Source organism: Phoenix dactylifera, chromosome 12 (genome assembly GCF_051530095.1).
Source record: "Phoenix dactylifera cultivar Ajwa chromosome 12, Ajwa_hap1_PhDact_Kaust_v1.1, whole genome shotgun sequence".
Lineage (NCBI taxonomy): Eukaryota > Viridiplantae > Streptophyta > Magnoliopsida > Arecales > Arecaceae > Phoenix > Phoenix dactylifera.
Genome location: NC_143201.1, coordinates 7,174,240 through 7,199,368, shown reverse-complemented (window position 1 = coordinate 7,199,368; position 25,129 = coordinate 7,174,240). Strand labels below are relative to the sequence as shown.

Below are 25,129 nucleotides of genomic sequence, written 5' to 3'. Positions count from 1 at the left end.
GATTATGTGGTGGCATCCAATGAATGGATTCCTAAGCATCCAATTATACTCATATTTTCACATCTATAAATAGAAAAGAAATTGTACTTTTCATCCATAAAAATAATACCCCCTTCCATCCGTAGTTATAATACCACATGAAAATGATTAACAACAAAGTGAACTCAAATGCACCTATTAAGCATTTGAGAAGAGGATTGTGTCCACATAAAAGAGGATTGAGAGAGATTAGTTCAATCAAATTTACTGAGATTGGGTTCGACTTTGTTTCTCCTTTATTATAGTCCACTTTAATAGAACATGAAGCGGTTCGTTGTATATTGGGAGTAGACTGACATTAATTGTTTGCACCTAGGCGAAACGAATTTTACTATAAAAGAAGCGCCTTCCATAGTATACCTCAAACCGAATAATATCAAAACTTAATTTTATTTATTCAGTGTGTACAGAAAGCCATTAATTAAATAATAATGATAAAATAATAAAATTCTATAATATAGATTTATAATATTTTACAAGAAAGATTTTCAATAATTTTAGAGTAGAATTCTATTTTATTTACTATTGTGCTTATGGCATCCTTAGATGATTACATCTTTGCAAAACTAGAGAAATTTGTAAACAAAATTTTAGCCACTAGCAATGCTAGATGTGCTATTGACTGACCCTTTTAGGATTGTAATCTGTTATTGAAAATCCTAATCCAAGTAAAGGTACTACCACTGTGGATTCAATAACTAATGCTACCCTTGCATAATTAGATGTAGAAGAGAATTTTATTTGTCATTGTAGAATTTTGTCTACTCTTTTTGACATACTTTATGATATATATTGTGTTACTTCCACCGCACGTGAGTTATGGAATGATTTAAAACAAAATTATGATAAAGAAGATGAAGGTCTAGAAAATTATATTATAGGAAATTTTTAGATTATAAAATGATAGGTGAAAAATTAGTAGAGCAACAAACTCATGAACTACAAGCTTCGGTTCATTATATGGCCCAAAAATAAATCAATCTTAATAATAAATTCCTTGCAGCTGCAATTGTTGACAAACTACCTCCTAAGTGGAAATCTTTTGCCTTATCATTAAAATATAAAAATGATTTGTCAACTATGAATAATTTAATAGTTTTACTTCAAATAGAAGAAAAATATAGAGAAAATGATAAAATGTCTGATGATTTTCAATACAAGGTATATTTGGTAAAGAGAAAAAATAAAAAAAAATAGGAAAAAATTATAATAAACTTAAGCCTCAATTAAAAAGTAACGAAAATAAAATTAAAAGATGTTGTTATGTTTGTGGCAAACCCAGACACTTTACAAGAATTTGTCGCTATTAAAAGGCTAAGCCCTTAAAGAGTCAAAAAGATCATAATAGCCCATAGGCAAACATGATGGCTGCTGGATCTAGTTCACTTAGATCGAGCGAAAGATTTGTTTCTATAAATCTTGAGATAAATCTAGCATATTAGTCTGCCGAGGATTAATACTGGTGCTAATGTATATATTTGTGCTAATAAATCCCTATCTCCACTTATCAGGTTTCTGATGGAAACACTGTGAAGATGAGAAACTCTACTGCTACACATGTGAGAGCTTAAAGAAGAGTGGATTTGATATCAACATTTGACAAGACTCTCACTCTCTATAAGATGCAGCATGTACTAGAAGTTTAGAAAAATCTCACCAATGGTTCTTTGCTAATAAGGGATAGCTATAAAATGATCTTTGAGTCCAATGAAGTTGTTGTAACCAAAGATGATATTTTTATTGGAAGGGGTTATGTGTCCGATGGTTTATTCAAACTGAACGTCACAAAATTTGAAAGTAGTAAAATCAGGTTTTTTTTTATATTTTTTTTAACAATCTTGTATCTTCTAATTTATGGCATGGTAGACTTGATCATGTAAACTACAATACTATAAAGAGAATAATAAATTTAAATTTTATTCCCGGATATGCTATAAATAAAAATAAAAAATATGAGATATGTGTACAATCTAAGCAACCAAAAAAACTATTTAAAATAGTATATAGAAACTGAAGTTTTAGAATTAATACATAGTGATGTATGTGACTCAGAATGTTCTAACTAGAAATGGAGTAAGATACTTTATTACTTTTATAAATGATTTCTCTAAATACTATTATGTGCATCTTATTAGAACAAAATATGAAGCTTTAAATAAATTGATGATCTATTAGAGTGAAGTTGAAAATCAACTGAATGAAAAAATTAAAATGCTTAGATAAGATAGAGGGGGAAAATATACCTTAAATAAGCTTAATATTTTTTGTGAAACAAATGGTATTATTCATGAAATTATCCCACTTTATTCATCCTAGTCTAATGAAGTAGCTGAAAGAAAACATAGAACTTTAATTGATATGGTTAATTCTATGATTGCTAGTTTTAGGGCATCTTTTAATTTGTGGGGCGAAGCTCTTCTATCTGCTTGTTATATTCTTAATAGGATTTTTCATAAGGATTTTAATCTAACACCTTATAAAATATGAAAAGGTAGAAAATCTAATTTAAATCATCTTAAAATGTGGGGGTGTTTAGCCAAGGTTAAAATCCCTAAAAATAAGAAGAGAAAATTAGATCCTAAAATTGTAGATGGGGTATTTATAGGATATTCACAATAGTACTAGTTATAGAATTATGATCGTAAAATCAAGAATTAATGGAATTGATGTGAATATTGTGATAAACTCTAGAGATATAGTTTTCTTTGAGAATATAATGCCTCTTAAGGGTAAAGTTAATAGATCTATTAATCTTTTTAATATGCCTTCCAGTAGCAATTCTAATATTAGGATATTAGCTAAAATACTGATTTTTCACATTTAGAAGAACCTAAAAGAAGTAAAAGACAAAGAATTGAAAAGAATTATGGAAATATTTTTTACATCTATTTGGTAGAAGATGATCCTAAGAGTTATAGTGTTGTAATTAATTCAGTAAGCTCTACATTTTGGAAAGAAGCTATTAATAATGAAATAGAATCTTGAATGAATAATAGAACTTGGGTTCTTGTTGATCTACCTAAAGGGTGCAAACCTATAGGTTGTAAATGGATCTTTAGAAAGAAATTAAGAATAAATGGATTTGTAGATAAGTTTAAAATAAGATTGGTTGCTAAAGATTTTATCCAAAAAGAAGGTTTTGACTATTTTGATCCCTATTCTCAAGTTACTAAAATTATATCCATCTAGACTTTAATTGCTTTAGCTTTTATAGTTAAACTAGAAGTTCATCAAATGGATGTAAAAATAATATTCCTTAATGGTGATCTTAAGAAAAAAATTAATATGAAACAACTAGAAGGCTTTATAGTACTTAAACAAAAATAGTAGCTTGAAAAGTTTGATTCAGGAATTCTATCTTATGGTTTCTCTATAAGTGAGGCCAAAACAAGCACAAAAATAGTGGCATGAAAAGTTTGATTCAATAATTATATCTTATGGTTTCTCTATAAGTGAGGCTGATAAATGTGTCTATAATAAGCTAAATTATGATTTATGTGTCATTATGTGTCTCTATGTTGATGATATTTTAAGTTTTAGAGCCAACATATAAATTATTTATGATACTAAATCATTCTTATCTAGTAATTTTATTGTGAAGGATCTAGGACCAGCAGATGTAATCCTAAAAATTAAATTGATAAGATCCCCACAATGGATTACTATTATACAATCACACTATATAAAGAGAATGTTAAAAAATTTTGATAAGTTTGATTGCAAACCCTTAAGCATACCTTATGACCATAATGTAAAATTAAGTAAAAATAGAAGAAAAATAGTGGCACAATTAAAGCACCCATAGATTTTTTGTTCATTAATCCCATAGATTTTTGGTTCATTAATGCATATTAAGAATTTCACTAGACTAGATATTGCTCATGTTGTAGGAAGATTTAGTAGATATACTTATTTTCCTAATGCACGACATTGGAAAGTACTTAGATGTTTAAAAGGCACTATATTTTATGGTATTTATTATGCTAGTCATCTCGTTACATTAGAAGAATACAGTGATGCAAATTGGATTGCTGATTCAAAAGGTCCAAAGTCCACTAATGGATATATGTTTACACTTGGTGGACCCGCTATAGCTTGGAAATTGGCCAAGCAAACTTGTATCTCAAGATCTTCTATGAAACTTGAGATGATTGCACTTGATAGTATTGGAGAATACCTTAAAAATTAGTTTACATATATTCTACTTATAGAGAAGCCAATTTCTACTGTATCCATATATTGTGACAATCAAGTGGTTATAGCTAAAGCTAAGCAAAAACACTCCAATATACCTAAGAGGCATATATGCTTAAGACTAAATACATTAAGATACCTTCAAAGATATAGAGTAATAGCATTGGAGTATAAAGGTATACTATAGATATAGCAAATCCAGTGACTAAAGGACTTGCAAGAAGGTAAATTTAGAATTAACAAAGAAAGTGGGATTGAAACCAATTAATTGATCATCCAACAATGGCAACCCAACCTTACTAATTGAAAATCCATAAAGAAGGTTCAATGGGTACTAATAAGCACTATATAATTTGGAGATAATTACTTCATGGTCCCATTTTGGTAAAAATGCTTTTTAATGCAACAGTAAGAGGAAGGATAATTATCGATATGTCCATAGCTCATTGTACTGGGTGTTCATCCGCTACAGACACCCTTGAAGAACTCACTTATGTGAGTGTAGTTATAGGGTTGCAACCTATAGGATTGGACTATCTCTAGAGTAGTCATGAAACCATAAAACAAAAAACAAAATTTCCAAAATTTTCTCTAGCTTCCTAGAAAGAGGCACCTCTTTTGTGTTACATCATGTAAATCTTCTATCAAGGAGATATAAATCAATAAGCATGATTTCTATAATATCACAACTAAATCTTGTGAAAAAGGGCATCCCAATGCACAACTCTTTCACTACTGTGAGATATGGAAAGGATCATATATAAACAACCACCTCCATGTGCAAGGAGGTTGTTTCTATATTTCAAACCTATGACACTCAGGTCATAGTGATGCAATCTTACAATTGCACTAAGGCTAGCCCTCAAAACTAAATCTTATGATATTGAAATTTCTACAATTGGCTCAAGCTAAATTAATTTCCCATCTAGCACTTCTAAACTCATCTTAAAGACCAGAGAGAATCCAACCAAAACCTTCATCATGGGAACCAATGCAAATAAACAATGGTCACACTTAATGCTAAAATCATGAAACATTTCAGCTGCTCCAACTAGTAAGAAATCCACTAGAATCACTATCTACATCAATCCAATAACAAGTATCAATAAATCTAATGAAACTCCAAAACTACAATGAAGAAGTCAAAACCTTAGTTTCTCCTATACAAATAAACTTACACCTAGTTTCCCCTATATAAATAAATTTACAGCTAGCGAAACACAAGGAATTCTTCAGTATGCTTCTTTCTAAAGATTTATTTAGAACTCATAAATTCTATGTTCATATATAGAATACATTCCACAGGCTCATAACACAAAACTAAGAGCCAAATATATACCAATTCAACTTGAAGAACTGCTACCCCAAGAACTACTACCCTCATTTTTGTCTTAATCAAACCATTAACACCTCATGGCCTACTCCTTTGATTTTCCACTTTCATGAATAACTCTAAAACCTTACTAGCTTCATTGCAACCAATAGTCGATGCAAATTTCTTGGCCAACACAATAAGCTTCTCCTTAAGATGGACTCATGTCCTTCGAATTAGTAGCCCCACCCTTCTTTTGAATAAGCACATTAATAATCTTCTTCCTTTCTTCCTTATCAAACTGGTGGGAGAGGCCATCGTATTAGAAATAAAATAAGATACTTTATTACTTTTATAAATCATTTCTCTAAATATTATTATGTGCATCTTATTAGAACAAAATATGAAGCTTTAAATAAATTGATGATCTATTAGAGTGAAGTTGAAAATCAACTGATGAGAAGATTAAAATGCTTAGATAAGATAAAGGGGGAGAATATACCTTAAATAAACATAATAATTTTTGTGAAACAAATGGTATTGTTGAGTGATTGTTGTTCCCCTATTTGATTTTGATGAGCCCAAAACACTTGAGTATATTTCATATTATACTAATGAATTCAAATGAGTGTTTCCGGAAAATATTGTTGAATGTGCTTGAATGACTTAAAAAATTGGTTCAAGGAATTTAAATTCAACATTTACTATGTTTGGAACCATTTCAATTTTCACCCTGCACTCAAGTCAACTCTGGCACAAAGACTGCTAACTGGTATGCCCTCGAGCTGACTTCCAGTTTGGGCGAGTCGACTCCTGATGGATTGGCAAAAAGCAGAATTTCTGAATGTAGAGCGCGAGTCGACTCTGACTGAGACCGAGCCGACTCTAAGAGCAAAGACAGAAAAGTATTTTCTAAGGTACAATACCCGAGTCGACTCCAGCTGTAGGCGAGTCGACTCTTGAGAAAAGACAGAAAACCAGTTTTCATGCCAACTGATATCGAGTTGTCTCCAACTGATATCGAGTCGTCTCCAACTAATATCGAGTCGACTCCAACTGTGGGCGAGTCGACTCCTGTGAAAAGACAGAAGACTCGTTTTTTAAGCCAACTGATATCGAGTCGACTCCAGCTATGGACAAGTCGACTCCGACAAGAATGACAGAAGAATGTTTTCTGTGGAACTGAGATCGAGTCGACTCTAGTGAAGGCCAAGTCGACTCCGAGGACCAAGTCAGAGATCAAGTCTTTAAAGCTTCTGATAACGAGCTGACTCCAACTGTGGACGAGTCGACTCCAACAAGAAAGACAGAAGGTCAGTTTTTGATACACTGAGATCGAGTCGACTCCAATAAAGAAAGACAGAAAATCAGTTTCTGATACACTGAGACCAAGTCGACACCTGAAGGTCGCGAGCCGCTCTTGTTTTTGGCGAGTCGACTCCTAAATGTCGTGAGCCGTCTCCTGGAAAATATGCTTGGGCAGTACTATTAGAGATACAGTGAACGAGTCGTCTTCAGAAGAACACGAGTTGTCTCCAGTTTCAGCTGAGCCGTCTTCTAGTCGCGCGAGTCGACTTCAATCTCAACGGTCATATTGTCAGGCTGCACAGTAATGTCAGAACGGCTCTCTTACTCTCTCAAATGGCTATTTTTCAAAAAGAAGAGCCTTGAAAAGTGTTTAAAAAGAGAAGGGAGACAAGAACAAAGTATCCATTAAAGGGCATTCAAGTTTACATCCTCCTAAAAGAAAGTGTTGAGCCTTTTTGAAAAAGAAAATAGGAGTAACTACGCTTACATTGATTTCAGAAGTACTCCTCACATTCAGGGCTCGATTATCTAATCCTCAATCACCGGCGCATTCAAGAGAGGATCCATAAAAGAAGAAGCCACATCTTCCTTCAGCATAAAATCTGTTTGAAAGCTTCTACCTTTTTTATATTGTTTATATTGTGTTGTAACTCATATATTCTGATTTTGTTTCTTGATTCAACCAGGGGATTGAATCAAGGGGATTAAGGTTTGTTGGTGAGCCAGTGTAAAATCAACGTTGTTTAGGTTGTAGTTGGTAAGCCGGAAAAAACCAATTAGGTTGGATTGTGAGCCCGGCAAAATAATCGGTTTAGTTCTAGTCGGTGAGTCTATAAAAACCGATCGAATTCGTTGTGATCTCGTGAAAACAACAAGTTAGGTTGTGAGCTTGTAAAACAACCAGATGTAATCCTAGAAATTACAGTGAACTCCCAAGTGAGGCTTGGGGAGTGGACGTAGGAGCAGGGTTGGCTCCGAACCATTATAAAATTCTGTGTGTTTGTGTCGTGGTTTTTTGAGCATTTTTTTCTTATTGCTTTATTCATAGGTTGATTTATCTTCTTAGATTAAAATCAAGAAAGCTTTCACAATTCTCATTAGATTCCTTAAAAAGTACCAAAGTTTTTTTAATATCCAATTCACCCCCCCCCCCCCCTTCCGGGTTGTCTACTGGGCAACAGGTATCATTCATGAAATTACCCCACTTTATTCACCCTAGTCCAATGAAGTAGCTACAAGAAAAAAAAAATGGCACTTTAATTGATATAGTTAATTCTATGATTGCTAGTTTTGGGGCATCTTTTAATTTGTGGGCGAAGCTCTTCATATGTAGAATACATTCAACGGGCTCATAATACAAAACTAAGAGCCAAATATATACTAATTCAACTTGAATAACTACTACCATCATTTTTGTCTTAGGCCCCGTTTGGGGGAGTTGTTGGAAGTAAAGCTTTCTAAAGTAAAGCTTTTATAAAAAAACTATTTGCTGGTTGGTAATTACATTTATAAAGTGTTGTGGCACTTTAACATGTGTTTGGTAAATAAACTGAGAAAATACTTTTATATGATAAAATTACCATAAAGGGCATTACATAGTATTATACAACAAAGCATATTTAATATAACATATATTAATATATAAATATGATATAGTATAATATTACTGTAATGTAATATAATATTATTATAATATAGTTATATAACATTGTATACTATAGCATAATAATTTAATATAATATTAAATTATTTAACATAACATATTAATGTATGATGCTATAATGTAATATAATATTATATTTATAATATAATACAATAATAAAGGTACAAAATATTATAATTATTAGCATACATTAATTTCCCATAATATAACATAATATTAAATTATTTAACATAACATATTAATGTATTATGCTATAATGTAATATAATATTATATTTACAGTATAATACAATAATAAAGGTACAAAATATTATAATTATTAGCATACATTAATTTTCCATAATATAACATAATATTAAATTATTTAACATAACATATTAATGTATTATGATATAATGTAATATAATATTATATTTATAGTATAATATAATAATAAAGGTATAAAATATTATAATTATTAGCGTAAATTAATTTTCCATAATATAACATAATATTAAATTATTTAACATAACATATTAATGTATTATGATATAATATAATATAATGTTATATTTATAGTATAATACAATAATAAAGATACAAAATAATAATAGAAAACAGGAATACATTTTCTTGCACGGAAGGAAGTCTGATCCACGACTATGGTTCTTTGTTAAGGCTCCAGGTAATTTTTAGGTCTATAAAGGGATAAAGTATGTAATTGTTATATTTTATTATGGATATTTTGGTTAGAAAAACAGCTTTCCGACAAAGCTCAAAACAGTTTTTTCGGAAAGCTCCAAAATGGAGCTTCTTCCAAAAAGCCATTTTTAGCTTTCTGAAAAAGCTAAAACAACTTTTTGAAATTTTTACCAAATACTCTTTTTCATCCAAAGATACTTTTGAAGGGCCAGAAAATACTTTTTGGCCCTTCAAAAGCTTTCCCAAATAGGGTCTTAATCAAACCATTAACTCCTCATGGCCTACTCCTTTGATTTTCTACTTTCATGAACAACTCTAAAACCTTACTAGCTTCATTGCAACCAATGGTGGATGCAAATTTCTTGGCCAGCACAATAAGCTTCTCCTTTGAAAAATTGTCAAAAATAAAAATCATAGAAGAACTCATGTCCTTCGAATTAGTAGCCCCACCCTTCTTTTGAATAAGCACATTAGCTGTCTTCTTCCTCTGGTGGGAGAGGCCATCGTACATCAATAGAAATAAAATAATAGGTGGTAAAAGAGGGAGACCCAAAAAATAAAAATAGGAAAATAGAAAAACAAGAAAAAAAGGAAAATAGAAAGGGAAGGCAGGGAAGCCCAACTGGCCCAAGTATTACAAACTAACCCAAAGGAAATGCAAGTCCACAGATACAAGGCCAATCCAATCCAAGGTATCTCATGTATCCTGCCAAAGGTAATCAGGTCACAGACGGCTTGCAGGTGATGCTGTTGATATTGATGAAGATATTTCCCCTTCCTCAATATAATTACTGTTGCTGGAAATTCTGGACCCGGGGGCTGCCGCGAACCGAGAAGGGGGAGGAGCCTCCAATGCCGGGACGGCGGACGGCGGTGCGCCGGCTTGGCCGCGTCCTCCTGTGGAGTGGGGCGTCTGTCCTACAAAAAAGCCGGTGGCCGGGCTTTCCGGCGCCGGCCCTCCGATGCCTAAGTCAGAGGGGGCTAATATGTGGAGAGAGTAAAGAAGAGAAAAATGTTGTTCTGTTCCTTTGTGTCTGTGCTGTTTACTTGTTTTTTTCCTCCCCCTTCCTTTTCCCCCCAGGCTCCCTTTTATAGAAGGATATGTTACCTGCGAGGTGACAGGGGAATTTGTCCTCTTTTGTGATAATTGGCACGATTTGGCTCATTAATGGTGTGGTGGAGAATAAGGCCGGATCAGACCGGAGTCAGGGAGTTGTCGCGGTTGATCGGACCCGTTGGGGTGGTTGAACCGTCGGCCGTAGTGGGCCTGGGGTTCGTAGATGGTAAGTGCATTTATTATCGAGCGAACCGGCGATCAGGGAGAGCCATACGCTTTGATGGTTCAGTGACCCGGAGATCGTCTTGAGCCGTATTCATTAAATGACTGAGTGCATCGGAGACTTGAGGGGGTCTCATGCATTAATGATAGGTCGTGCCAAATACCTGCGAAGATCTTGTGCCTTGACGGTTCAGAGATGGTGGCAGGTTATAGTGGAGTTGTGTATTTAGCCGTCAAATCCTTTAAAAGGTTAGGCGGAGATTGGATATTTGGTTAAGGCATCGGCTCGGCAGGCGAGCCGAGCTGGTCGCCCAGCGGGGCGCCCTGTGGCGGGGTCATTTCTAGTTAGTGTTTTCTGGTCGGCGCCCTCTGGGCGAGCGCCTTCTAACCGAGTGCCTCTATTTGGCGCTCTTTTGTCTCTCTGGTCGGCGTTCTCTAGTCGAGCGCTTTTCTGGTCGGCGTCCTCTGGTCGGCTCTTTCTAGCCGAGCGTCTCTGCTTGGCGCTTTGGTTGGATCTCTTCTGATCGGTGCTCTGGTCGGAGCGCCTTTCTGGTTGAGCGCCCCTACTTGGCACTCTTCTGGTCGGCGCTCTTTAGTCGAGCGCCTTTTGACCAAGCGCCTCCAAAGCGGCATAACGGGGGTTCTTCCCCCAACACTACCCCTGACTTCCGAGTTCCAGCTGGCTACCAGCTCGAGCGCGGAAAGTATTTTTAGCTGGGTCATTACGAATTCCGAAAATTTTAATTTATTGCGCGTTTCGAATTATCGGACGCTTCGAGGTGCTTTTAATAGGCGGCATTTCCTCCTTTCCGAAAATATCTCATTATTGGGACGCTTTCTCCAAAGCATCCTCGCGTCGTGGGCTCATGATGGGGCCACACGATCCGATAGGGCGCTTCGGTGTCCGAAGCGTCAACCTAAATTTAATGCGGCGCTCTGTCTTTCATGCTGACACGTGTTGTCATCTAAACGGGATACAGCATTTTTCTCGCTGATCCGGGCCGTTGGGGAGGTCTATATAAACTCTCCCCTGGCCTTCCGTCCTCTTTCTTACTGTCTTCTTCCTCTTAGTTTTTTCAGCCCGAAGTTTTCTTTCTCCGGCATCTTTCACAGGTTCCATTTTTCTTCCTAATCCCTTTCTTCCCTATAATGAGTTCTGTTCCGAGCGAAGTCGAGTCCACCATGAGCGTCCTGGAGGTCGAGATGACCGAAGAGTGGTTTTTCCCTCTTCAAGGGTTCCGTTTGGAACCCGCCAGGCGGGGGGATCGGAAAACCGATCCTCCGGTAGGCCGGATTGGAGTGTATCTAGAATCACTCTGGGCCGGCCTACGATTTCCTCTTCACGGCTTCGTGAATGAGTTGTTGACGGTATACCAACTGGTTCCGGCACAACTTGCTCCGAATGCCTGGAGGACAGTGATCGGTTTCCTGTCGCTGTGCTTACTGCACGGGATTCCGACCTCTGTCAACGTTTTCCGGCGGCTTTTTATTTTGAAGTCGAATCCGGGAGACGGAGAGTGGCTTTATATCGCCCTTCGGGCGGGTCGGCCACTCTTTTATGGTGCCCCTTCGTCTATTCATGACTGGAAGAAGAAATTCTTCTTCCTAGGTTCTGAACGGTCGTGGGGGTACGACCCTAGGTGGAGACCGACCTAGCTTAGGTCTATCAACAAGCCCCCTCGGCTCTCTCCACGTGAGCAGGGGATCGTCGACACCATCCGCGGCCTCGGGGACGGCATTTTACTGAACGGCCTCATAAGTGAGGACGCTCTAGTGAACGTGGGCTTGAGCTCGGCCCGTCCCCATGGTAAGAACAGTAGCAAGGTGTCTTTTTCGTTTTATTATTGTTCTAATGTTCTAATTCTGCTCGCCTTTGCAGATATCGCAAAGATGGTGACCAAGAGCGAGGTCCTCTACGCCCGCTTCCAAAAGAGGGCAGCCGAGCTCTCGGGCGAGCCCACCGAGCCGAGGAAGAAAGCAAAAATCTCGGTGACCTCGGCTCCCCCGGCGACAGCAGTGGCTGAGGCGGGCCCTCCTCGCCCCACGCACTCCGACGCTGGCCGGAGGGAGGGCGCGGATTCCAGGGGCACGGGCCCCCGGGGAGCTTCGGTGGTGCTCCCATGCCCGGTGCCCTTGGCGCAAATTCCTGGTCGGCAGGATGCTCCAGTTGCCGACCAGGGGAGGAGTCCCGCGGGTCTCATGCTTGCGCGCCCCGCTTCAGTCATGCGGCAATCAGATCGGCCGCTTGTCCGACCCCATTCCTCTAGCTCCGAGCCAGGGAGCAGTCAGGGAGCCTCGGGGTCGGCTCCGCCCAGGCCAGCCGATGCTGACCTTCCGGGCCCATCAGGCTCGGGGGAGCGGGTGCCCCTCGCACCCGTCTGGTCGGTATTCGAGGGCGATTCAGCCCTCGACAACCCTCTAGTGGCGCGCGAAGTATTTCGGGTCGCGCTGCTCCCGGCCGACCAGGCCAGGATACGGTCCATGAGCTATAATGCTTTTATGGACGCTACTCTCTGCAACGCCGTCCGGGTAAGTTTGTTTTTCCGTCGGTGTAATTTACGAGAGTTTTTACTCGTAGCGCCTTATGTTTTTTCACGTCTCTTTACAGCACTTGCACGAGACGGAAACGCTGATGCATATCGTCCAAGATTACCTGGAGCGGGCCCGGAAGTATCAGCGTGGGTATGAGGAGGTCGAGGCGAGGTGCCAGGCCTCCGAGGCTGAGCGTCAGGCGCTCCAAGCAAGAGTAGGAGCAGCCGAGGACGAAGTTCGAGTTCTAACCGCCGAGCTTGATGAGGAAAAGGGCGCGCATACACTGGCAAGGTCCGAGGTGCGCGCCGTAGAGGCCCGTTTGGCCGAGGCCGAGCTGACGCTGGCCTCCCGCGAGCAGGAGGTGGGGAATGCCCGCCTCCGACACTTAGAGCTCGAGCGGGAAATAAGAAATCTCGAGCGGAAAGCCGCGTACCACGAAGCTCGGGAGCAAGCCCAAAACGCGGTGAAGCTCTTTCGCGAGTCGGAGGAGTTTCGCGACCTCCTAGAAGAGGAGGGCGTGAACGGGCTGATTCAGGGCTTCCGGGATTTCCGCAACCAGTTGCGGCGGCTCCTTCCGGACTTCGACGTGAACCTGCTCAAACCGGGAGCAGGGGTCGAAAGACCAGAGGCGGAGGCAGAAACTTCGGAGGCCGACCAGAGAGGTCTGGCCGAGGCGGCCGAAGCCGTTCCCGAAGTCACTGAGGTCGCCTCCGAGGCTGCTCCTGTTGCTGCCGAGGCCGTTGAAGAGGTCCCGACTACTGAGCCAGCCGCTCCCGACGCTGCCGAAGCCGAACTGTAATTTTTGTTTTTTTTGTCAAGTCGGGACGGTCCCCACATTTGTAGGGGCCGAGCCCGAATCCTTGTACTTAGCCTACGGGCTTTTTGGAATGAATATATTTTTCTCAGCTCGCAAGTGTTTGTGGTAGACCTAGGTTTCTCTGCTTGGATCCTCTTTAGGCTCCAAGGGTATGGGCTCTATGGCCCGAACGTTAACCGCCACAGGGCTTGCGTTTAGGCTCGGCTGGCCGAGCTCTATTGCTCGGCCTTTCGACTAGCAGTACAGCAATACTTGCGCTTAGGGTGTTTGGGCTCAGGGAGTTTTCCCGAGCCTAACCCAGAATCCGGCCAAGCTCTAGGACGGTCACTAGGACTTTAACTTTTTATCAAAGTTAGTGAACTTTGGGTCTGAGCCTCGAGTTGCCGGGGCGGACCGGATTCGTTTCCAACGAATGGGTTGAATGCTCGTCAATTCGTGACGGGGATTCAACGGGCTTAGTATAAACTAAGTTTGCTGGTATCGTGAGTATTTTCGCGCCGAGGCGACTGAAGACGCTCTGCTCCGAGTCCACTCTTTGAGGACATAGGCAGAGAGAAATCCAAGAATTAACGAAATAATGTAAAAACATTAAATAAAGGGGGTACCTGGTACCGTGAGCGTTCTTACGCCGAGGCGACTGAAGACGCTCCTCTGCTCGGAGTTCGTTCTTTGGGGACATCGGCAGAGAGAAATCCAAGGATTAACGAAATAATGTAAAAATATTAAATAAAGGGGGTACCTGGTACCGTGAGCGTTCTTACGCCGAGGCGACTGAAGACGCTCCTCTGCTCGGGGTCCGTTCTTTGGGGACATCGGCAGAGAGAAATCCAAGGATTAACGAAATAATGTAAAAACATTAAATAAAGGGGGTACCTGGTACCGTGAGCGTTCTTACGCCGAGGCGACTGAAGACGCTCCTCTGGAGAACGAGCCGAGCTCATTGGTCGGTGAAGACCGCATCCCAATATATTGGGGCATCTCGACGTCTCGAGGCATCCCGACGTATCGGGGTAGGAGAACGAGCCGAGCTCGTTGGCCGATGGAGAACGAGCCGAGCTCGTTGGTGGAAGTCGATGGAGAACGAGCCGAGCTCGTTGGTCGGTGAACACATCCCAACGTATTGGGGCATCTCGACGTCTCGAGGCATCCCGATGTATCGGGGCATCTCGACGTCTCGAGGCATCCCGGCCGTAGTCGGGGTAGGAGAATGAGCCGAGCTCGTTGGCCGATGGAGAACGAGCCGAGCTCGTCGGTGGAAGTCGATGGAGAACGAGCCGAGCTCGTTGGTCGGTGAACACATCCCAACGTATTGGGGCATCTCGACGTCTCGAGGCATCCCGATGTATCGGGGCATCTCGACGTCTCGAGGCATCCCGGCCGTAGTCGGGGTAGGAGAACGAGCCGAGCTCGTTGGCCGATGGAGAACGAGCCGAGCTCGTCGGTGGAAGTCGATGGAGAACGAGCCGAGCTCGTTTGGTCAGTGAAGACCGCATCTCGACGTCTCGAGGCATCCGAACGTATCGGGGCATCCCGACGTCTCGGGGCATCCTAACCGTGGTCAGGGTAGGAGAACGAGCCGAGCTCGTTGGCCGATGGAGAACGAGCCGAGCTCGTTGGTCGATGGAGAACGAGCCGAGCTCGTCGGTGGAAGTCGATGGAGAACGAGCCGAGCTCGTTGGTCGGTGTAGAACGCATCCCGACGTCTCGGGGCATCCCGACGTATCGAGGCATCCCGACGCATCGGGGCATCCCGATATATTGGGGCATCCTGACGTCTCAGGGTAGGAGAACGAGCCGAGCTCGTTGGCCGATGGAGAACGAGCCGAACTCGTTGGTCGATGGAGAGCGCATCGCGAGCTCACGAACATCTTCAGGGAGTCCACGTAGGTACTCCATCGTCCCGAGACAGCGGGGCATCCCAACCGTGGTCAGGGGAGGAGAGTAAACCTGGTACTGTGAGATAATCAGGAGAATTGGTGAGCTTGAAATAAGTACGCAGACCATCATAAAATGAAATTCATAAAATGAAATTCATAGTTGAATAATGGGGGACCCCTTGGGGTTCTACTGGTGGTACATGCGGAGATTTTCAGAGCTCCAGCTTCGTGGAATGGGAGTCCCGTCTAGGGACTCTAGCTTATAAGTTCCGAGTCGGCGGATGCGCGTGACCCGGTAAGGTCCTTCCCAGTTCGGGGCCAGCTTCCCTTGCTCAGTTGGTCGGGAGGCTTCAGCTCTTCTGAGGACAAGGTCCCCTGTTCTGAAAGATTTGACTTTGACCCTGGCGTTGTAGTACTGAGCTGTCTTTTGCTGGTACCTCGCCATGCGAACTCGGGCGGCCTCCCTTGTTTCCTCGATTAGGTCAAGGTTGCTTCTGAGCTGCGAGGAGTTGGAGCTGGCATCGTGATGTTCGACCCTCGGAGAAGGAAGCCCAATCTCCAGTGGGATGACAGCCTCCGTCCCATATGTTAGGTTGAAGGGAGTCTCGCCGGTGGGGACGCGGAACGTAGTCCGGTAAGCCCACAGGACATTGTATAGGTCTTCGACCCATTGTCCTTTGGATTTGTCGAGCCTGGCTTTGAGCCCCTGCAAAATAGTACGGTTTGTTACCTCGGTTTCTCCGTTCGTCTGAGGGTGCGCGACCGAGGTGAAGCGGTGGTCGATGCCAAGCTCGGAGCAGAATTCTCTGAAATGAATGTTGTCAAACTGGCGACCGTTGTCAGAGACGAGGATGCGGGGAAGCCCGAATCTGCAAATTATGGACTTCCAGACAAAATCCCGCATCGTCTGCTCGGTGATCCGGGCAAGAGGCTCGGCTTCCACCCACTTTGTGAAATAGTCGATGGAAACGATCAGGAACTTTCTTTGCCCGGTAGCCAATGGAAATGGCCCCAGGATATCAATTCCCCACTGGGCAAAAGGCCAAGGGGAGCTGATTGAAGTTAAGGGAGCCGAGGGTCGGCGTTGAACATTGGCGTTTCTCTGGCACCGGTCACATCTTCGGACGAGGTCCACAGCGTCCTTCTGGAGTGTCGGCCAATAGTATCCTTGGCGCAGAATTTTATGGGCCAATGCTCGCCCTCCCAGATGGTTTCCACAAATCCCTTCGTGGACTTCGCGCATGGCGTAATCAGCCTCCGTTGGGCGGAGACATCTGAGGAGGGGAGATGTGAAAGATCTCCGATAGAGCTTTCCCTCGTGCAGTATGTACCGGGTGGCGGAGCGCTTTATTCGGCGAGCCTCTTGTTCATTACTGGGGCGGACTTCATCTTGCAAGTAGCTGATGAGTTCGTCCATCCAGCTTGGCTCGTACTCAATGCAAAGGGCCTGCTCGGGCTCGTCTGTACTGGGCTTTTGGAGATACTCCAGTGCTGCGGCCTTGGGAAGCTCGCTCATGCGGGAGGACGCCAGCCTTGACAGCTGGTCGGCCCTAAGATTCTCCGACCTGGCAACATGCTGAATGTGAAAAGAGTCCAAGGTCGAGGTGAGATCCCGTACCTTCTGAAGATACTTCTGCATGGTCGGGTCTCTGGCTTCAAAGTCGCCTATGATTTGATTGACGACGAGCTGAGAATCACTGAAGGCCTTCAAGTCCTTCACCCCTAGCTCTCTGGCTAGCTTGAGCCCGGCGATAAGCGCTTCGTACTCCGCCATATTATTGGAAGCAGGAAACTCGAGGCGCAAGGCTTGCTCAGCGACCACCCCCTCCGGGCTGGTGAGGATGAGTCCCGCTCCGCTACCCCCCGAGTTTGAAGAGCCATCGACATGCAGAGTCCATGTCAAACTCGGGGTCTGTTCCGTCGGTGGCTCAGGCTCGGGGCCGACCTCATCCGGTATGGTGCACTCGACTATAAAGTCTGCGAGCGCTTGTGCTTTGATCGCCGGTCTGGGTCGATACTCGAGGTCGAATTTTCCGAGCTCGATGGCCCATTTAGTGATCCGACCTGCGCGGTCTGATCTCTGCAGGATTTGTTTGACCGGCTGGTCGGTCAGCACCGCCATTGTATGAGCTTGGAAGTAGGGTCGAAGCCTCCGAGCTGAGATGACCAGAGCATAGGCAGTCTTCTCGAGCTTGGAGTATCGGGTCTCGGCATCCCTCAAGACCCGGCTGATGTAATATACTGGCTTTTGGAGTTTGCCCTCTTCTCGGACCAGGACCGAGCTTACTGCTACGGGAGAGACAGCTAGGTACAGGAAAAGGAGCTCACCCTGTTGAGGCTTTGTGAGCAGGGGAGGGGAAGCCAGGAGGTGCTTGAGCTCTGCAAAAGACTGCGGGCACTCATCCGACCATAGAAAGTCCTTTGGCCTCTTCAGGGCTGTAAAGAATGGAAGGCAGCGCTCGGCCGAGCGGAAGATGAATCTTCCTAGGGCTGCAACTCAGTGATGAGAGCACAAAAGTGCGATCTACACATCACTTAAATTAGTATTATTGCTAACAAATAATAATAAAAGTGCTGCATTAATATTATATTTTTGTGGGGTGCAGGTGATCATAAATTAAAGCTGAAATACGCATTGGGTCCAAAAAGATGCAGTTAACTGAATGGTTCAACCCTAGTTGCACACTAGAAGGAACCTAAGTTCAGTCAGCCAGTTCACTGCAACCAATTCCCAGAAGCCTGTGCATCTCAGCCCGACGGAGCCCACGTGCAGCTCATCCTCTTCTTCCGTGAGTGATCCACAGCATCCAAAGCTATGCTATCAGCTCCCTCATCCGTCCACACCGTCAGCCAGGCATCATACGAATCTCAGCGTGCGACTCCTCATCCCGTGTCCATGTGATCAGCTCCCAGCATCCACCACGATTTTCAGCCTTCCCCAAATCCCGCAGGATTCCCAGATCTCAGCTTCCTTCCGCTTCATCCGCACGTCCCAGCTGCGATCCAGCCGTCCGTGATCATCCTCTACGTCCAGATCTCAAGCGATGGAGTCCCAGATTTTAGATCTCCCGAGATCCCAGCTCTGTGATCACGATCCACCCGCATCCCAGCAAAGTCCCAGCCGACTGCGAAGGATCATCCACATCCCAGGCGATCGTGATCTTCCAGAATCCCAGATCCTCCGCGTCCGGAGCTTTCGGAGTCGCGATCGCTTGCATCCGTCCATCCATCCGCGCCCATTCCCCTGCGAGCATGAGGGCTCGCATGAACTATATAAAGCCGGGCAGGCTGGGGAAGAGAGGGGGATCCTTCATTCAAAAAAACAGAGGAGAGTTCATTCGGGAAGGAAAACAGAGGAGCCGGCCCTAGCATTTTGAAAGAAAAAAAAAAAGAGAGAGGGAAGAAACAGGGGATGCCCTGTTCTTCCGAAAAGAAAAGAAAAAAAAAAAAAAGGAGGAAGGGGCTAATGTTTTAATGGAGGGCTGAATCCTTCGGTGAAGGGTGATGGGAGAACCCTTGACTTGTTACTTTCTTGAAGTAAACTCTGAACTTTGATTTTAATGGATTTACATCTTTTCATATGTTCTGATTCTCTCATATTTTTTATTAGATAGATTCATCATGTTTTATATTTATTGATGCATGGATTGCTCTGATATTTGATTTGTCGTAGACATAACTGGCACGATGAATGCTTAGACATTGAGTTCATGTATTCAAAAGATATATTTCATGATTGAAACTATTTTATTTATTTGATCCTTGATCGAGAATTACCAAGTTTATTTCTTGAACGCAATATTGTCAAGGGGGATTCCGGATCCCTAACCATTTCTATTTGATTGAACTTAGTTTATTGATCTATTATTCTCTGCTTTTAATTTCTGAAAATCAAAACATCATCTTAATCCACATATTTATTCAACTGAAAATTACATCTAAAAATTACGCTAATAATCTATAGATCGTTCCCTGAGGATTCGACCTCGGACTCCCGAGATTTTACTACTTGTGCGATTCTCCTGCACTTGGGAGAACAATTTTATTTTTGCACCAAGTTTTTGGCGCCGTTGCCGGGGAACGGCTGATTTATTAGTATAATTTTAGAGTTAATTTTTAGTTGATTTGTTAGTATTTTTCTTTTGGAAAAAAAAAAATCTTTATTGCTGTTTTTTTTATTCCCTGCACAGTCTGCATCAAACTCTGATATCAAAGTCATTCACCGTCTGATTGAACTCAAATTTGGTCGTCAGTTGCAGGACCTATGTTTCTTTCCTCTGAACGGTCTGATTGACATTCTGAAACTTTTAAGACTATCAGATTAATACGAAAACTTGCTGCTGTCTGTTTTGAATTTTCTGCATTTAATTGTTCTAGATCAGAATTTTATTGTTATCATATCTCATTAACCCTTGTTGCTAAAAAAAAAAATTAAAAAAAGAAAAACCTAAAATTTCAAATTCAAATTTCAGAATTCAAATTTCAAATTTCAACTCATAAAATTTTTTTAAAAAAAATAAATAATTTGCTTGATCACCTATTCAATGAAATTTAATGTCATGTCATAAAACATAAAAAAAAAAAAATCTCTTGATTGTTGCATATAGTATAAGGCATCAGCATAAAATATTCTAAGGGCCGAACCCATTTAAAAAGATAAGGTCGGGATTTCATCACTCGTCCTTAGCCCAAAAATCACCCCATTGCATAAATATCCTAAGCTTAATTAAAATCAACTAGACGTTGGCTCCTAAGGACATTCGAGCTCAATAGGACGAAGACCACCGAAAGTTGCACCAATTTCGCTTTGTGGCTTAGTTGATGTCTAGGCAAGCTTTGTCCCTATAAGGGAGACAGTTCATCTGTTCGAGGCAAGTGGGTTTTAAGTGGGACCTTTGCGAACGCATCGTGACCCCTCCACTTACCTGGGAGCTTACCTGGTCAACTCGGTTCATTAGACCGGATTGGAGGCTTAGGTGCCCTCTTCAAACCAGTTAGGAGCTGTCTAGAAATTTAGAAAAAACATTAGAAATTGAGGTGTAATGTTTAGTTGCATGTTTGATTGTGAATAGATTTTTTTTTTAGGGTGTAGTTTTAGGGTATCTTTAGTTGGTACTTACATTTATATTTATTTATTTTTTAAAAAAAATAAAAAAAAATTAAAAAAAAATTATTAAATTTTGTATGCTAGGTTGGAATAGGGACGACACCGGTCGATTAAGTCGTACAACTTTAGATCATCCCTTAGGACACATCGTTGAAATTCCTTCGCAGTATCTCACACCTTGTGAGATGGCAAATTTTCCTGATGATATAGGAAGTCACCATGGTGATGAAGGTAGACCCCCAGTTATGACACTTCGACAATATTTACATCCCACTAGGACTAGTCAACCTTCATGCATGATTATTCCTGATAATGTAGGACACTTTGAAATCAAACCAGGAGTAATTCAATTGCTACCCAAGTATCATAGAATGGAATCTGAGAACCCTTATCTTCACCTTAAGGATTTTGAGGAAATTAGCATCACATTTAGAGTGCCAAATGTATCGGAAGATGTCCTTAAATTGACCTTGTTTCCTTTTTCCTTAAAGGATAAAGCCAAAACATGGCTGAACTCCTTGAGACCTAGATCGCTAGGAACATGGCATGATATGCAAAGAGAATTCTTGAAAAAATTCTTTCCTGCACAAAGGACTAACTTTTTGAAAAGGCACATTAGTAATTTCCAACAAAAAGACCATGAAACATTTTATGAATGCTGGGAGAGATTTAAAGATTTGCTACTCTCTTGTCCTCATCATGGGTTTGAAACATGGAGAACCATTAGTTTCTTTTACGAGGGGTTGTCTCCACAGTTGAAACAATTTATAGAGACTATGTGCAATGGTCTATTTTTGGAAAAGCAACCCGATGAGGCATGGGACTATTTAGACTCTCTCGCAGAGACTGCACAATTATGGGATACAGGGGATAGAGCGAATAAACCTTTACCTAAGCCTACTAGCGTTGGACAGGGGGGCCTTTACAACCTTAGTACTCAGGATGATATTCAGGCTAAAATGGCAGCCCTTACTAGGAAGGTAGAGGAAATTGAACTTAGAAGGATTGAACCCGTCAAGACCGTAGAACATAACAGCGAGTGTTGTAGGATTTGTGAGATGCCTGGCCATCTCACCACTGATTGCCCCACAATACCCGCATTTAAGGAGGTCTTACACGATCAGGCCAATGTTATGAATACCTATCAAAAATCTTTCAATAATCCTTTTTCGGGTACTTACAACCCTGGATGGAAGAACCATCCAAATTTCAGGTGGAGGAATGACCAACCTCAACAAGTATATAACCCAACTCCTCCACCTCCGCAACCTCACTATGCACATGCACCCCCTCAAAAACCCAGTCTCGAAGAAACTTTGCAATCTTTCATGCAAGGTCAAGCTAAAATCAATGATGAATTAAGAAATCAACTGACAACGCTAACCACTGCTTTAAGTGCTCAAGAGAAAGGTAAGCTACCAGCTCAACCACAACCTAATCCTCAAGTCTATGGCGGTAGTAATGCATCATCTTCAACTTCGCATAAAGAGCAAGCAAAGAGTATAATAACTTTGCGAAGTGGAAAGATTATTGACCGACCAGTCCCAGAACAAACACAAGTCATACCTGATTCTGACCCTCCCAAGACAAAAGAAAAGGATAATGAAGAAACTGAAGCACCAACATCTACTGAAAAAATTGAATGTCCTTTTCCTGCACCATTTCCACAAAGATTAAAGCCCTTGCAAAAGCTTGAACCAAACTCTGAAATTCTTGAGCTTTTTAAGCAAGTAAAAATCAATGTACCTCTTCTTGATGCAATCAAACAAGTGCCTTCCTATGCAAAATTTTTGAAAGATTTGTGCACTATCAAGCGGCGATTAAATGTCAAAAAGAAGGCATTTTTGGCTGAAAATGTGAGTGCAATTTTACAGCATAACATTCTTCCTAAATATAAGGATCCAGGTTGCCCAACTATCTCGTGCATCATTGGCAATTTTAGGATTGAGCGAGCATTGCTAGATTTAGGAGCGAGCGTGAACTTGTTGCCATATACGGTATATGAGCAACTCGGTTTGGGTGAGTTGAAGCCAACAACTGTGACCTTACAATTAGCTGACAGGTCAGTGAAGGTCCCTAGAGGGATTATCGAAGATGTGTTGGTCCAAGTAGACAAGTTCTATTTTCCTGTTGACTTTATCGTACTGGACACACATCCGGCTTCCAATTTACCATCTCAGATTCCGGTCATCTTAGGACGTCCATTCCTTGCAACTTCTAATGCTTTGATCAATTGTAGGAATGGTGTCATGAAGCTTTCTTTTGGCAACATGACCTTGGAACTGAACGTCTTTAGTATAGGTAAACAACCCAGTGATCATGAAGAAAGTAAAGAAGTTGAATGGGTTGAAACCATTGCGGAAGAATATTTGTTAAAAGAAACATTTACTGAATCGGCCGACAATGGTTTGATAGATTGGTGTTCTGAAGGTACTGCTGATGATATGGTCCCACCTGTTTTAGATAATTCGGATGTCATGATGGTCAATGGGTGGAGACCGAGAATAGAGAAATTTGAACAGTTGCCATCTCGAGAAGCAAAGATAGTACCATCTCATGAACAGACACCTAAGCTCGAGTTGAAACCTTTACCGAAGGAACTCAAGTATGCCTTTCTTGGACCTGAGGACACTTTTCCTATAATCATCTCATCTGATCTTGATCATGCCCAAGAAAGAAAATTACTTGGTGTTCTAAAGAATCATAAAGGAGCTTTAGGGTGGTCTATTGCCGACTTGAAGGGGATTAGCCCTTTGATTTGCACGCACCGGATATATTTGAAGGACAATGCCAAAACCACAAGGCAAATGCAACGCAGGTTGAACCCCACGATGAGAGATGTGGTTAAAGCAGAAGTCCTCAAGTTGCTTGACGTGGGTATTATTTATCCAATTTCCGATAGCAAGTGGGTGAGTCCTACTCAAGTCGTGCCCAAGAAAGCAGGTCTGACGGTAGTCAAAAATGATCAGGGTGAACTAGTTCCAACTCGTGTTCCGACGAGTTGGCGCATGTGTGTTGACTACCGAAAATTGAATTTGGTCACTAGGAAAGATCACTTTCCCCTACCCTTCCTAGATCAAGTTTTGGAAAGAGTTGCAGGACACAAATTCTATTGTTTTCTCGATGGCTATTCCGGGTACTACCAAATCGAAATTTCACCTGAGGATCAAGAGAAGACTACCTTCACTTGTCCTTTTGGCACATTCGCTTTCCGTCGGATGCCATTCGGGTTGTGTAATGCACCTGCAACATTCCAAAGATGCATGCTCAGTATTTTTGAAGAAATGAACGAGAAATTTTTAGAAGTGTTTATGGATGATTTCTCTGTTTTTGGCGATTCATTTGATGATTGCCTATCACATTTACAAGCAGTCTTAGCTCGATGCATGGAAAAGAATTTGATACTGAATTGGGAGAAATGCCACTTCATGGTGCCAAAGGGGATTGTCCTAGGACATATTGTTTCATCGAAGGGCATGGAAGTTGATAGAGCTAAGATTGACCTAATCGCCAAGCTACCTGCACCCAAGACGGTTAGAGATGTTAGATCATTTTTGGGTCATGCTGGATTTTATAGGAGGTTCATCAAGGACTTTAGTGTCATAGCTCGACCATTATGTAACCTCCTATCCCTTGATACACCATTCAATTGGACTAAAACCTGTCAAGAGGCATTTGAAAAGTTGAAGTCTATGCTTAGCACTGCACCCATCGTGCGACCACCTGATTGGTCATTACCTTTTGAGATCATGTGCGATGCTAGTGACTATGCGATAGGAGCTGTCTTGGGACAACGCAAGGATAATAAGCCATATGTCATTTACTATGCAAGCAAAACCTTGAACGATGCTCAAATGAATTACACCACCACCGAGAAGGAATTGCTTGCAGTAGTATTTGCATTAGATAAATTTCGCTCTTATATCCTTGGTGCTCCTATTGTTATCTTTACGGATCATGCAGCGCTAAAATATTTACTGGATAAGAAAGAGGCCAAACCACGCTTAATACGATGGATACTTCTACTCCAAGAATTTGACATCACTATCAAAGATAAAAAGGGAGTAGAGAATGTGGTTGCTGACCATCTATCACGGCTAGTTGTTCATGATTTGGTGCCACAGTTGCCCATCAAGGACTCGTTTCCTGAAGAGCAATTGTTTGCACTTTCTACTATGCCATGGTATGCTGATATTGTAAACTTTCTTGTCACAAACCGGATGCCGGAGCATTGGGGATCGAATGATAAGAATAATTTCTTACGTGAAGTAAGAAGTTATTATTATGATGCCCCCTATTTGTTCAAGTATTGCAATGATCA

General features: G+C 41.9%; 1 pseudogene; it reads right to left on the bottom strand.

Moving 5' to 3' along the window:
- Positions 1 to 21,416: 21,416 nt before the first annotated feature.
- Positions 21,417 to 21,514, bottom strand: LOC120107796 (small nucleolar RNA R71; annotated as a pseudogene).
- Between the last annotated feature and the right edge of the window lie 3,615 nt (positions 21,515 to 25,129).